Source organism: Tachypleus tridentatus, chromosome 9 (genome assembly GCF_004210375.1).
Source record: "Tachypleus tridentatus isolate NWPU-2018 chromosome 9, ASM421037v1, whole genome shotgun sequence".
NCBI lineage: Eukaryota > Metazoa > Arthropoda > Merostomata > Xiphosura > Limulidae > Tachypleus > Tachypleus tridentatus.
The window spans coordinates 92417206-92430764 of NC_134833.1; positions in this window are offsets into that span (position 1 = coordinate 92417206).

Genomic DNA, 13559 nt, shown 5'->3' on the forward strand with positions numbered 1-13559 from the left:
GTAGACTTAGTGCTCTCCTACGCGGGGGCCCGGCATGGCCAAGTGTGTTAAGGCGTTCGACTCATAATCCAAGGGACGTGTGTTCGAATCCCGATCGTACTAAACATGCTCGCCCTGTCAGCCGTGGGGGCGTTATAATGTAACGGTCAATCCCACTATTTGTTGGTAAAAGAGTAGCCCAAGAGTTGGCGGTGGGTGGTGATGACTAACTGCCTTCCCTCTAGTCTTACACTGCTACATTTGAGACGGCTAGCACAGATAACCCTCGAGTAGCTTTGTGCGAAATTCACAAAAACAAACACACTCCTACATGGTGGAGGTGTACTCAGCAGATAGCCTGGTGTGGCTCTGCTATAAGATGAGCAAAACACTACACATACACACACACAATCCTACACGGTGGAGGTGTACTCAGCAGATAGCCTGGTGTGGCTCTGCTATAAGATGAGCAAAACACAACACATACACACACACAATCCTACACGGTGGAGGTGTACTCAGCAGATAGCCTGGTGTGGCTCTGCTATAAGATGAGCAAAACACAACACATATACAAACACACTCCTACACGGTGGAGGTGTACTCAGCAGATAGCCTGGTGTGGCTCTGCTATAAGATGAGCAAAACACAACACATACACAAACACACTCCTACACGGTGGAGGTGTACTCAGCAGATAGCCTGGTGTGGCTCTGCTATAAGATGAGCAAAACACAACACATACACACACACAATCCTACACGGTGGAGGTGTACTCAGCAGATAGCCTGGTGTGGCTCTGCTATAAGATGAGCAAAACACAACACATACACACACACAATCCTACGCGGACAGTCTCTAGTTTCAATATTAAGTGCAAACTATCGAAGGAGGCCACGATTTGTTCTTATTCGAAACAGATGTGTCTTCATTTAAAAGAAAACTTCTGAGATACGAACTACTATAAGCACACAACTTTTACCTACAAATTCTAAAATTATCATCATTTTAATCTTTTTATTATAATTTTAAAAAGTGTCTTGGTTTGTTAGAGGTCAGCGTTTATAGTTGTTTAGTTTATTACCTTCGCTATCGAAAGTGACGGACGTTAAGTTTTCACTCCTGTGTGCGTATGTGTGTTAACAAAATTTTTTGAAAATGGATGAATGGATTTGGGCGAAAGTTGGTTTATCTGAAGTATGAACAAACTTAGAAGTGATTAGTTTTTGGGGGATTCACTGAAAGGTCATGAAAATTTAAAAAAAGATTCCTTTTTGTGAACAGTGGGGCCAATTTTTTTACACTGTTTTTGATCTATATTTGTCAAATATTGTCAGATTTTGATGAATCTTAGTTGATTCATGTAGAATAGTACTTTTCATTGTCATGCCAAAAACAGTACGTGTCGAATGTGATCACCGCTTTGTGGAAGAGGTATACTCTCTACTGAGCACTCCTCTAGCTTCCAGAATGATTTCATGACCACTGGCGACAAATCCCAAACATAACTAGATAACCTGCTGTGAAACATGCCTTTCCACTGCTTTGTCATGTTATTTTAGTAACCGACAATTTGATACTTTTTAACGCATTGGAAGTGATTGTTCTCAGATCCTTTACAGAACAGAGAGAGATTTCTATGTACACTATGCCTGTTATATTGTACAAGAGGTGGCAATGTCTTCTAACACACGTGAAAGGTGTTTTTCTTATTCATTTCTCTGTAGGAATTAAATAGCAATTGAACACAGGCTTGGACTTCAGCTGTTTTATAGCCAAGTTTCGTTTTTGTTTCTTTTGTTGTTGTTTGGAATCACTTGGTTGTTTGTTCTGTGCCCATCACAGCTATTAATAACGGACACATTTTTGTCATTTTTGAGGACCGAATATGATCACTGCTTCGTGGTGGAGGTATACACTCTACTGAGTGCTTGTCTAGTTTCCCTAGCGGATTATTTGTATGTGCCTACGGCACATACTGAAACTTAAGTTTAAGCGTCATAAGTCTAGTGTTCTATTGCTGAGCCACTTGATGGGTGTTTTTAATCAAATATTAATTGAACATGTGAATTGGAAGGACATCAAATGTCTTGCATCAAAATTACGGTTGTTGTTTTTAGAAGTCGAATGCTGTTTTAACACATGGATCGAAATTCAGATTTAAATACACTGTTGTGTAAGTAGATATATATTTTGTTTCTTCAGTTTCATCCAAAGCTGCTCGAAGACTACACATCCTAATCGTCCCTAATCTTGATCTAATGGGCTGCTCTAACCGAATAGTGGGGTTAGCATAAAGCACCTACGTGATGAAAGTAGAGATCATGATACTTTGGGAGTGAGGGGGGCAACGGGATACGAACCAAGGAGTCTCGGATAAACAAAAGTAAAATAGATCTGTACTCTTTCTCATTGTTGGAACTCTTTGTATTGTTGTTATGGAGGTACTTTTATAATATCTTATAGAAAGAAAAATTCAAACACTAAATCCACTAACTGGTGCAATGTTCCTTTGAGTAATGTGTTAATAATTTCATAGTAGATGAAGCATTTTTGTCCTTAAGATATTGTCTTCTTTGTTTATTATCGTTTGCTTATTCGCTGCACTCTCAGTTGTAACGTCTATGTTTTCCATATTTATAACAGTCTCCTTTTTCTACCATCCTATGAGAGTGATACTCATTTCCTAAAGATTTTGTCTTCAGTTCCTGGGAATATGTCAATTTAAGCTGCAATTAAAAAATTCTCTCATATGATTTGCTTTTTCCGTCTAGAGTAATCAGTTATCTAATTAATTGTCTGATTCCTTCTATACCTCCTTCAGAGGTAGAATTAATGTTTCTACACTATTTAATCTGGCATTCCCAGTTGACAATGCCTTCAGATATTTATCGGCAACTTTAATTGGCTCAAATTCTATCATGAACTGGACAACTTTTCTGACAGATGCACACCTACTTTTCTTTAGGCCACTTCAGATAACCCATTCACTGAAACGTTTATGAACTGGTCACGTACAAATGAGCAGACTTTTCCATGTCTTTAATCAGCTAACGTCTCACTCTTCCTCCTAATTATGCTCCTGGGCTTTCCATTGTAAACCTCCTTTTTTGGCGAGAATCTCCAAAAAGGTTTGATAAGGTAACCAGTAATGCTTGGTATTTGTTATGAGTAGTTTTTGGGAGATTGTTTTGTATCATTACAACCGGCTCTTTTGAAAGTGCAGAGCGAGACAATAATTCGACTCTCACTACTTCATTAATTCACCTTAGAAAATGCTGAAACTGTATCATAATATATCGGTTTCTCAACTGGGTGACGTTATTGAACGGGCCTACTATTTGTTATATTTTGATGAAATACTATTGTTACTGGAGTACTCCAGAAAAGTTCTATAGGCATAAAAGCTATAACAGTAGCAGTCACAGATAAAGACTAGCTAAGTTATCTTATTTCATAGGAGATGGTTTGAAGTTGGAATTTTTAGAAGATGAAAATAGAGGTGTGGTTGGCTTGGTCAATGCATTGACTAACTCAATATCTAGGTGTTTTACCTGTCATTAGTTTTCTTTTACACTACTTCAGGTTTGTTATTATAAACTTTTTGTATTATACTGCTGTCCATATGAACTTCCTTTTTCTACTTCAGTGTACTTATTACATTTTTTTGACCTCCTTCATAAACTTGATTTTATCTGTAATGCTTTTGTAAATCTTACATCTTATAATTCTCTCTTAACTTTCCAATCTTCTTTTAATTTCCTGTCTCTTCGCGTTTGATCATCTTTCCACTGTTTCATCATTTCCAGTAAATGTTTGGCCTCGTTTCGATCACGTGTCATAGTGTTGAATTTTCATTTCGATTTTTATCAAACTAATCTCACGTCTGACATAAGTAATAAAGAAGTTTCTTCTTTTGGAAAAAAAAAAAAAGAATGCAAAGTCCAGTTTTTGTTAATAAAATATTTTCACTTCTCTAACTACAAGTGTTGCTACAAGTACAAGTTCCACATAACTAATGACAGGACTAATAAGTAACACTTAAATAAATAGAGATTTCCTTTATTTGCTAATTCTTTAACATGCAGTACTTCTTGTAGCTTTAGTAGTCCGTTGAAAGAAACTTAGATTTTAAAACACATTACTTACTGGCTGACGCCAAAATCAACACACCAATTAGTCTCCATTAACTTAGGTTTTATATGAATCAGGTCCTTTAATATACTTTTAAGGAAATTATCCTCATTATTTTCTGCATAATAATCACGTCAATTAAATATAAGCCAACTATAATACAATGAAAGCAATTTTTTGCTAGTTTTTTATAAAAATGAACTGTTGTTTTGACAAATTTAACACATATTTTCACTCATGCATTGAATTACATTCTCTTCTTTCCCACTTTCAACTTAAACAGCTTTGTTTTGCCAATTTATTACCTTTTGTTTAATTGGGTGGTTTGTTTTGCGTTGTGTCATTTGAAAAATAAAATAAAAACGTGCTTTAAACTATGATGTGAAATTGAAATTACTTGAAACGTTGTGATAGACTTGCAAATGATAATATTTATGAGGTATAATTACAAGTGGCCTTATTGTTGAAAGTTATCGTTTAAAGTGATGCAATCAGAATTATTACTGAAACAGGTTGGTCATAACGAAGGACTTTTCTGTGATCTTGAGGAATGATGATGAATTGCATTAGAAATTTGACTGTGTTCGCTCCATTTAGCCAATTCCCAGTTCTTTGCATTTTTGAAGACGGGTAATAAAAGTTTCATGTAATAGTAGCTGTAGATATTATTAAATTCCAATCATTTGAAACTTACTGTATAATTTATTGTTAATATATGTTGTATTAAAGTTAGATTATCATACAAAATAGTTAGAGGGTCGTGATCTTTTTTCCACAGAAGAATCTTACCTCACAGTATTACAGACCCTTGATACAACAGGTTATGCACACATCACATGTTATAAACATTACATTTAGTGGTGTTTTACTGAAGGAATATTTAGTTTTTCATCTTCTATCTGTTGGCAACTTTCCAGATTTTATAGAGTTTGATATCAACCAATACTTGTCCTTGCGTTATCAAAATGGCGTAAAGATAGGAATTTCTGTATTCTAATGAAGGTTTATAGGTGGTATAAATGTTATCACGATTATAAGTACTGGTAATAAAGGTGCAGCAAAATAAAAAAAGATAAGAGTGAGCACATTATGAGAACACCTAGAATACACAAGGGAATCAAATGTAAAAAAAATATTTATGTCCATGATCTACTCGTAAACTCATTGAAAGTTCTGTTGTTTAGCGTAGTGCTAATCGACCATCAGGGTAGGGTGTGTCATCCATCGCATGTAAAAAATAAGATATAAAAGTAAAAAAAACACTAAAAACGAATTACAGCTTTTATAATAGTATGTATAATTTTTTCTTCGTAAAAGAGAAATTATGCAACTTAACAATTCCAGTATTTTAGAAAGTATTAAAGAAATCTTTGAAGTGACTTCGATTTCAATATCGTAAGATAATATTAGTATACGTACATACATTCATATAAATACTTTAACTATAAATACACAATGTTAATGTCTTCAGATTCTGTTATCATCATATGTGATTAGCGTGAATATGAAATTATCAACATACTTGTTTGTTGTTTTTTTAATTTCGCGCAAAACTACTCGAGGGCTATCTGCGCTAGCCGTCCCTAATTTAGCAGTCTAAGACCAGAGGAAAGGCAGCTAGTCATCACCATCCACCGCTAACTCTTGGATTGACGGTCACATTATAACGACCCCAGGCTGAAAGAGTGAATATGTTTGGTGCGACGGGGATTCGAACCTGCGACCCTAAGATTACGAGTCGAACGTCTTAACCCACCTGGCCATGCCGAGCCCAACTTACTCGTAAGCTTCAAATAAATGACAAAAGTACAGTGTTTTACTGTGCACTATTAAAATATATTTATTGAAGTCATAAGAGGCGTTAGAAACAAACTAAACCCTAAATAACGAGTAATCTATAAATGCTTTTAAAACTGTTTATCTCTTTGAGTTGTTGAATTTAGACTGTTTCAGAAAAAGCCATACTTTAGATGACTTTTGTCTTTTTAGTTAAAAAAAATCATACATGGTTGGCATTCCAAAATCATTTTTTTTTTCTTTTTTCTTTGCGTTTATATTTGTCTTGTTGCAAAAAAATCAGCTTGACTCAGGGTTGCGTTCATAGTGAAATTTTAACTTTTATTATTTTCTTAATTTATACACAATGCCAAGAATGGACGATCATATTTTCAACAAGTCCAAAATGACAAGATGTGACTGTTTGTGACTCTTGTTCGGTTATATCATGTAGTATATCATACATAAACTGTGCGTGTGCACTCTATAACGCATTCAGGCCTGTGTGCATCCAAGGTGTGATAAGTTAGATACATTTGAAGACAAGATGCCGAAACCCACTTCTCGGCATAAAAAGCAGCAGATGGTTGAGAAACAAGGATATGAGTATATATCTCGGAACGACTGGAATGGATATTAACACTTTTATTGATAAGCATAGAACAGCGTTTCGACCTTCCTAGGTCATCTTCAGGTTAACAAAAAGAGTTTGCAAATGACCATTGCTGGACACATGTCTTAGGGACAAGAGTACAAACGAGTACTTTCAAGTGGATTTCTTGTCATCAAAAAGGATATGAATAAGTAAAAAATACTTTTAGGAGTAAGGTGGGTGCCAAATCTGTGGAGGAATTTCCACACCAGACTTCACAACCTCTCTGTTTGTCATGTTCCAGCTAAAACAGGCAAAGTAGAGCATTTGGACGAGGATAGACGTTATAAGGTTTTCTTCATAAAGAACAACCAAAAATTGTTAGGACTAAAATCCAATTCAGACACACACTTGTCGTTAACAAGCAATAGGTACTCCCTCTATTTGTCATTTGCCAGATGAAGAAAGCAAAACTGTACATTGTAGAACACATGCTTCATGAGGAACAACTAAATATTATCAGAGCTAAGACCCAGTCTTCACACATATTATGTAAAAGTTTGGACCTCTGAATCGAATATGGATAAGCTTGTAACAAGGGTGGTGGATTTTTAAGCAAAGTTATATCTGTTTAGTGATATCTTGAACATGCAGGGTAAGCCAGTGATACTTATATACATTTTACTAACATTTATATGTGGGGATTAGATCTGTTTAGCCTTGTATCGTACAACTTTGAAATTTCATAAAAAATTTGTTACTCTGGAATACTTTTGAAACTGTTAGTTATTATACAAAAAACAACAACAAGTGTTTATACTTGATATTAAAACGCAATGGAAAATTAAAAAATGTTTGCATTAGTTGAGTTATTACTGTATATCTTGTGGTTTAAGCTATTACAGCCTGCTAATAAGGTATCCATAGAAACGTAAAGCACTATTTGTAATTTTTTTTATGCAATCGGCTCGTCATTGGGTGTCTACTGAAAAGGAACTCCTGTCTGTTGCTCGTTTTAAGTTTATAGGTAGTCTCTCTGTGGAAAATAATATGACGTAATCCATGTAAAAATTCACTCTACAATATTATTAAACTTCTTGTCTTTCTTTAATCTTTTGGCTGAACCTTTGTGAATAAAAGAGCTAAACATAGTTATTTTGTGACGTCACTCATGGATTTTAAAAGTGACAGTTCTGAGTGACTTCTCGAATTTAGTTCTTGCAAATACATAGATCAAAAATATTAATTTAGTATTTCTTTTAAAGTTCAACTTGATATGATGTTCGAGTTATAACTATCAAAACGTTACCACAAGTTACCAACAACGTATTATACTGTGTAGCATGTACAAACATGTCGTATCATATTGTGTAACATGTACAAACATGTTGGAAGAGACAGAAGTGTGAGAGGTAGAATATCAAAAACCACTAGATATATTCAGTAAATGTCTGATGACGTCACATGTACTAAAATAATACGGGTGAAGTATAAAACTTATACATGTAATCCACTGAGGAAGTTGTATACTAATACAACGTCATATCCGTTGTAATGAGTAGTTCCATCTCATGACGCAGGTGTACAATGATGTAATATCACACCTATCGAATGAGTGAAGTAAGAATGTATACATGCTATTCATTAAGGTACCAATATAATTATATGAATGCACTTTATTATCGTGGTTTAAAACAGAACCAGAAAGTTCTTAAAATAGGAAAAATCGATACGTTAGACTGGCAACTGTTGTGAGAAGTTTCAATAAGAATAAAATGATGACATCAATCTGTCGACAAGCACAATAACTTATTTCAAAAAAGCAGAGGAACATTCGCTGAAGATCTATAGGTTTCTGTAAAACATTGTCCATCATTTTCATGTTGGCGAAACAAACCAATGAAAAGCATATTTCTTATTGGGAAGTACAAAACAAAAGGTATCGATTCAATAGCAAAATACAAACCAATATGCAATATCGTTTAACAGTTAAACACGAGTTAAGGAACACTATTGTTTTAATAGTAAAACACAGACTAACGAATAGAGTTGTTTACTTATAAAAAACCAACCAACAGTCATTCTGATAAAGAAATATGAACCAATGAATATCACTGTTTTAATATACATTCAACGAATAGAGTTGTTTCAAAACTCGAGCAGTGTGTAATTTTGATATCTTAGAAAACAAAATGTATTCTTTAGCTAACGTGTCACCTACAGGTTTGTATACGATTGACACGAAACGTTTCTCACCTTTAAAACTGCACCTTAAGTTGTGTAGTTTCTCTTTAATAACCTGATCCTAGGGAAACAAAAATGTGAATCACATATTATTTTACGTGGTTCTAAAATTTCCAAGCAATCTAATCCCCAAACATGAAAAATATATTTTTCCTATTTCGATTCAGCCTGACTAATATTAATAAATAAACGTCAAACGCTGTGTACATTTTGTTTTTCTTTTTGCTGCTCTATTATCGACTTTGTAAAGGAATCGTGTGTTCATTACATTTTGTCTAATACTTAAATGGTTCTCAAGGAATTCAATAATGCTGAGAACGCTACTCGATTATGTTTAGCTTTTATATCTATTTCCCACTATTATGGAAATCTATGTCACGTGATGATTTTTTTTTACAATTAAAAACACTAGTATAAATACTAAGGGGCGTTATAATGTGACCTCCTGTACTGCATTACAAACATGAGAATAGTGATAAATAGTGAAATTGACACTAAATTTAATTGATTTTGATGTGTTTTAAATTCCATGTAAGATTTAATGGCAGCATTTTCTTCTCGTGAAGAATCACAAACACTTTAAAGTTGCTTTCAAATAATTTCCTATTAGAAATACTCTTGCATATTTATTAATTTTGTTTATTTATTTTTGATATTCGTGAAATGCTGCACAACAGCCTTCTCGATTTTGAACTGATAAAATAGAAAGACGTCATCTAGTCAACGAAATCCGTCGCAAACACTTGGACTACTTTGATCGAATAGTGGGATTTGAGTATCATAATTGTAACGCACCAACATTCAGATCATCTCCAGAGGAATCAGAAAGTGGTATCAATAGATTGGACAAGAACATAAGAGAACGACTAGGAACCAATTATATTTAGAATTCCAAGATAACTTGATACATCGAAACCTTTTGTTTCCCTAATTAGTTTTGCCAACTACATTGATTTCTATTGCTTACCACGATTAGATAACATACTAGAATGGTTTCTATAATCTATTTAGGATTAACAGTAATTTCGTAGTTTGAAACTATGCACATATTGGAATAGGTTTCCATTAGGCGATGTCAAAACGTGTTCAATCTCACACTGAATAAAATATGAAAAGTATGTACAGTTGTCTATGTAGTTAAGAAATCATACAAAATAGGAAACAAAACTAATAATCAATTATTCTATCACAATATTTTAAAGAACAAAAAACTGTACGATTAAATCTCAAGTTACTGTTAGTTCACTTCAGCCAGTTTCTTCTATCTGATTTAGCATAAAAATGGCATATTTTTATGTAATATTAAATTCAGATAATTATGAATTTTTATACAAAAGTATTTTAGTTTATATTGTAACCACTTTAAAAGAACGACAACAGTTTAAATAAAAGACAGCATGATAACTGTGACTAGGTAGAAAGTCATGAACAATAAATACGTTAAATTTTAAAAAAAAATCACACTTTTTCTGTTTCAAGTAGGGACTAGATAATTATTATTCGATATTTTTATTGTCCAAAATTGAAATATAAACTTAAAAAAAATTAACAATACTTTCACTGAAAAATATCTTTGAAAGAAAAAAATATGTATAATACTACTGACTATGTGGTTAGGACGCTCGATTCATACTCTCCTGGTTACGGATTCGAATACCCCTCGCCGAAAATCTAAGTCATTGAAGCGTTACAATGTGATGGTCAATACGTATATTTTTTGTTAAAAGAGTTATCGAAGATCTACTGATTACGTCTCTTTCACTCCCTAAATTAGGGTTTGGTTTGTTTTTAATTTCACCCAAAGCTACCCTAATTTGGCAGTGTAAGACTACAGGGAAGGCATTAACACCCAACGGGTAATGGGATTGACCGTCACATTATAACGCCCCTACGGCTGAAAGGACTAACATGTTTGGTGTGACGGGAATTCGAAGCCTCGACTCTCAGATTACGAGCCGAATGCCTTAATCACCTGGCCATGCCGGGCACCTAAATTAGGGACGATTACCTGAAAAGAAGGTGGGCACCATTAGGTCAATACTTTGGTATCTAGCGTTCTTCAACGATCGGAAGTATTAATTATAGTTAAATTCTGTGAAGCTAAAATCGCTTTTAAATTCATTGCAAATGAAAATTAGCCTTGCTTACACATTGAATACATAAACGTCAGTAGCCGTACTTTACAGCATATAAATATTATATTTTAATTTAAAATGTACTAAGCATAACATAGTTTATTATATTATAATTTAAAGCATATGAATACTTACAATACGTATTACAATGTAAATTAAGGCATATAATCAATAGTGTAATTCAATATGATACAATAGTAGTACGTGCAATGGGGCTTTTGCACCACTTAAAAGTCAAAGAATTAAAAAAATAAAATGTAAAAACGAGCTTCAAAACACTAAAAATAGATCAAATAAAATATAGCCTAAGATTGTCAAAAATAGCTCAAAAGTGTTTAAAAAATCGAAAAGCAAAGTTTTTCAAACTTTTCCAATGCTTTGTCCTCTAGGTCTCAAATTATGTGACAATGGGATACAAGATGGTTTAAAAAATCGTTAATATTAACGATTATAAGAAGTAAATCAGAGACTCATCTCTTTAAAATACAACCCCACTTAGAAACTCAAAATTGTGAAAAAATAAATGAAATAAAGATGTAAAATATTCAAACTCTAAATAGCAATTACAAAAATCATAACATCTCCATAACAATCGTTTATATTCTTACAACTTGTTGAGTTTTCTTTCTTCTTTATTTCACTAGCCAGATGGAAGGGGCGATCGACACCGTAGACTCTAAGGGCGTTAATTATATTCGGTCAATCCCACTATTTGTTGATAAAAGAGCAGCGCAAAGGTTTGCAGTGAGTGGTGATGACTAGCTGCCTTCCGTCTGATCTTTACTGCTAAACTGGGGACGATTAATGGAGATAGCTCTCGTATAGCTTTGCGCAAAATTCATAATAAAAATAAAACATATTTCCTTTATTCGAAATATTTATAATTCCATGTTTTTCTTATTTTTTAAGTATACATTACTGTTAATTTTATTAGAACTTGAAGTTGTTAACAATGTCTCATACTGTTTCAGTTCTAAAAAACAGAAATTTTGATGCATAAATATATTTATTAGTTGTAAAATGAGCTTAAAAGATTTTTATAAATAAATCCGATTATGTTTGTACATTTTGTATTATGTTAACAATAGAAAGCGGGTGAGGAGAAATTGATATCAACTAAAAATAATAGTGTCTGTATTTTGCTGTTTGTTTTTAACCAGCCGCACAGCAGGAAAAATCGAGTCTTGTTTTACTATAGCGTGTAATATTACGAGGACACGTCACTGTAGTCATCGAGGCTGTTATGTCTATTTTCAGTGTCATTATACAAGCTAGTTTAATGTTATCTAAACCTTTAAACAGTGGCACTAACCTCTTATACTGGATAAAATTATAGGTGAAATATGATAATTTTCCGACCTGGAGACCAATTTCATTCGGGTTTATTGTGAGTATTTTGTTATTAACATCACATGACAGTGGAGCGTGCTTCATGCCGCACGTGGATGCTGAATCAACTATATCTAACAAAGAAATTGCCGTGTTTAACTTTATTTTTCTTATACTAAATAACTAAATATATAACACTAAAATATATATTTGTTTCTGTAACTCAAAACATTTACAAAAAAAATCCGACTCTTAGTTGGATATGTTCATGATAAAAATGTGAATGTCTGTTGAGTGTTAATTTAGTAAGATAATTTGCACGATCTGTTGATTGTACGAAATAGTAAGATACTATGCACACAAAAAATATTTGACTGGTTAGTATATAAAACAGTCAGTATGTATAAGAAAACTCGCTGTCTATTAAGTTTGTCAGTAAGACAATATGTACAAGAAAGTTTGTTGTTGTTGAATATGTTATTCAGTAATAGAGCGTTTATAAAACAGGTGGTTGTCTGTTGATTGTATTATTTAGTAAGTAGGTGGTTGTTTGTTGAGCGTGTTAGTTAGCAATACAATATGCACAACAACAGGTTGAGCATATAAATTAATAAGAAATGATTTGCAAGAAAACTATTTCTTATTCGTGTGTCTTAATTAATTTGTTTGTTTTTAAATTTCGCACAAAGCTACACGAGGGCTATCTGAGTTAGCCTTCCCTAATTTGGCAATGTAAGACTAGAAGGAAGGTAGCTAGTCATCACCACCCATCGCCAACTCTTGGACTACTCTTTTACCAATTTACCACGAATAGTGGAATTGACCGGTCACACTATAACGCCCCCACGGCTGAAAAGGCGTGCATGTTTGGTGCGACGAGGACTCGAACTCGCGACCCTCAAATTACGAGTCGAACGCCTTAACACGCTTGGCCATGCCGGGCCGTTTTCATTAGTAAGACAGTATGTACAAGAAAGGAAGTCGTCTGTTGAGCGTGTTTATTATTAAAAGAGTGTGTAGAAGAAAGTTGGTTTTCTATTGAGTGCTAGTAAGACAGTATTTCCAAGGAAGATGTTTGTCTCTTTAGTGTATTAATCAATAAGAAAATCTGCATAGCAAATATTGTACAGGAAAACGTTATTGGCTGTGTAATCTGTAGGTTAGAAAGACAGTATGCAACATTGTCTCGGTTGTCTGTTTAATTTAATTAATAGTAATCCATAACAATAATCCTGGCTGTTTATTGACTGTATTAGTTAGTAAGACATTATGTACATCAAAGATGTTTGTCTAACGTATTCTCCAGTAAAACGGTATATACAAGAATGATGGTTGTCTATTGAGTGTATTAATTAGTATGCAAAAGAAAA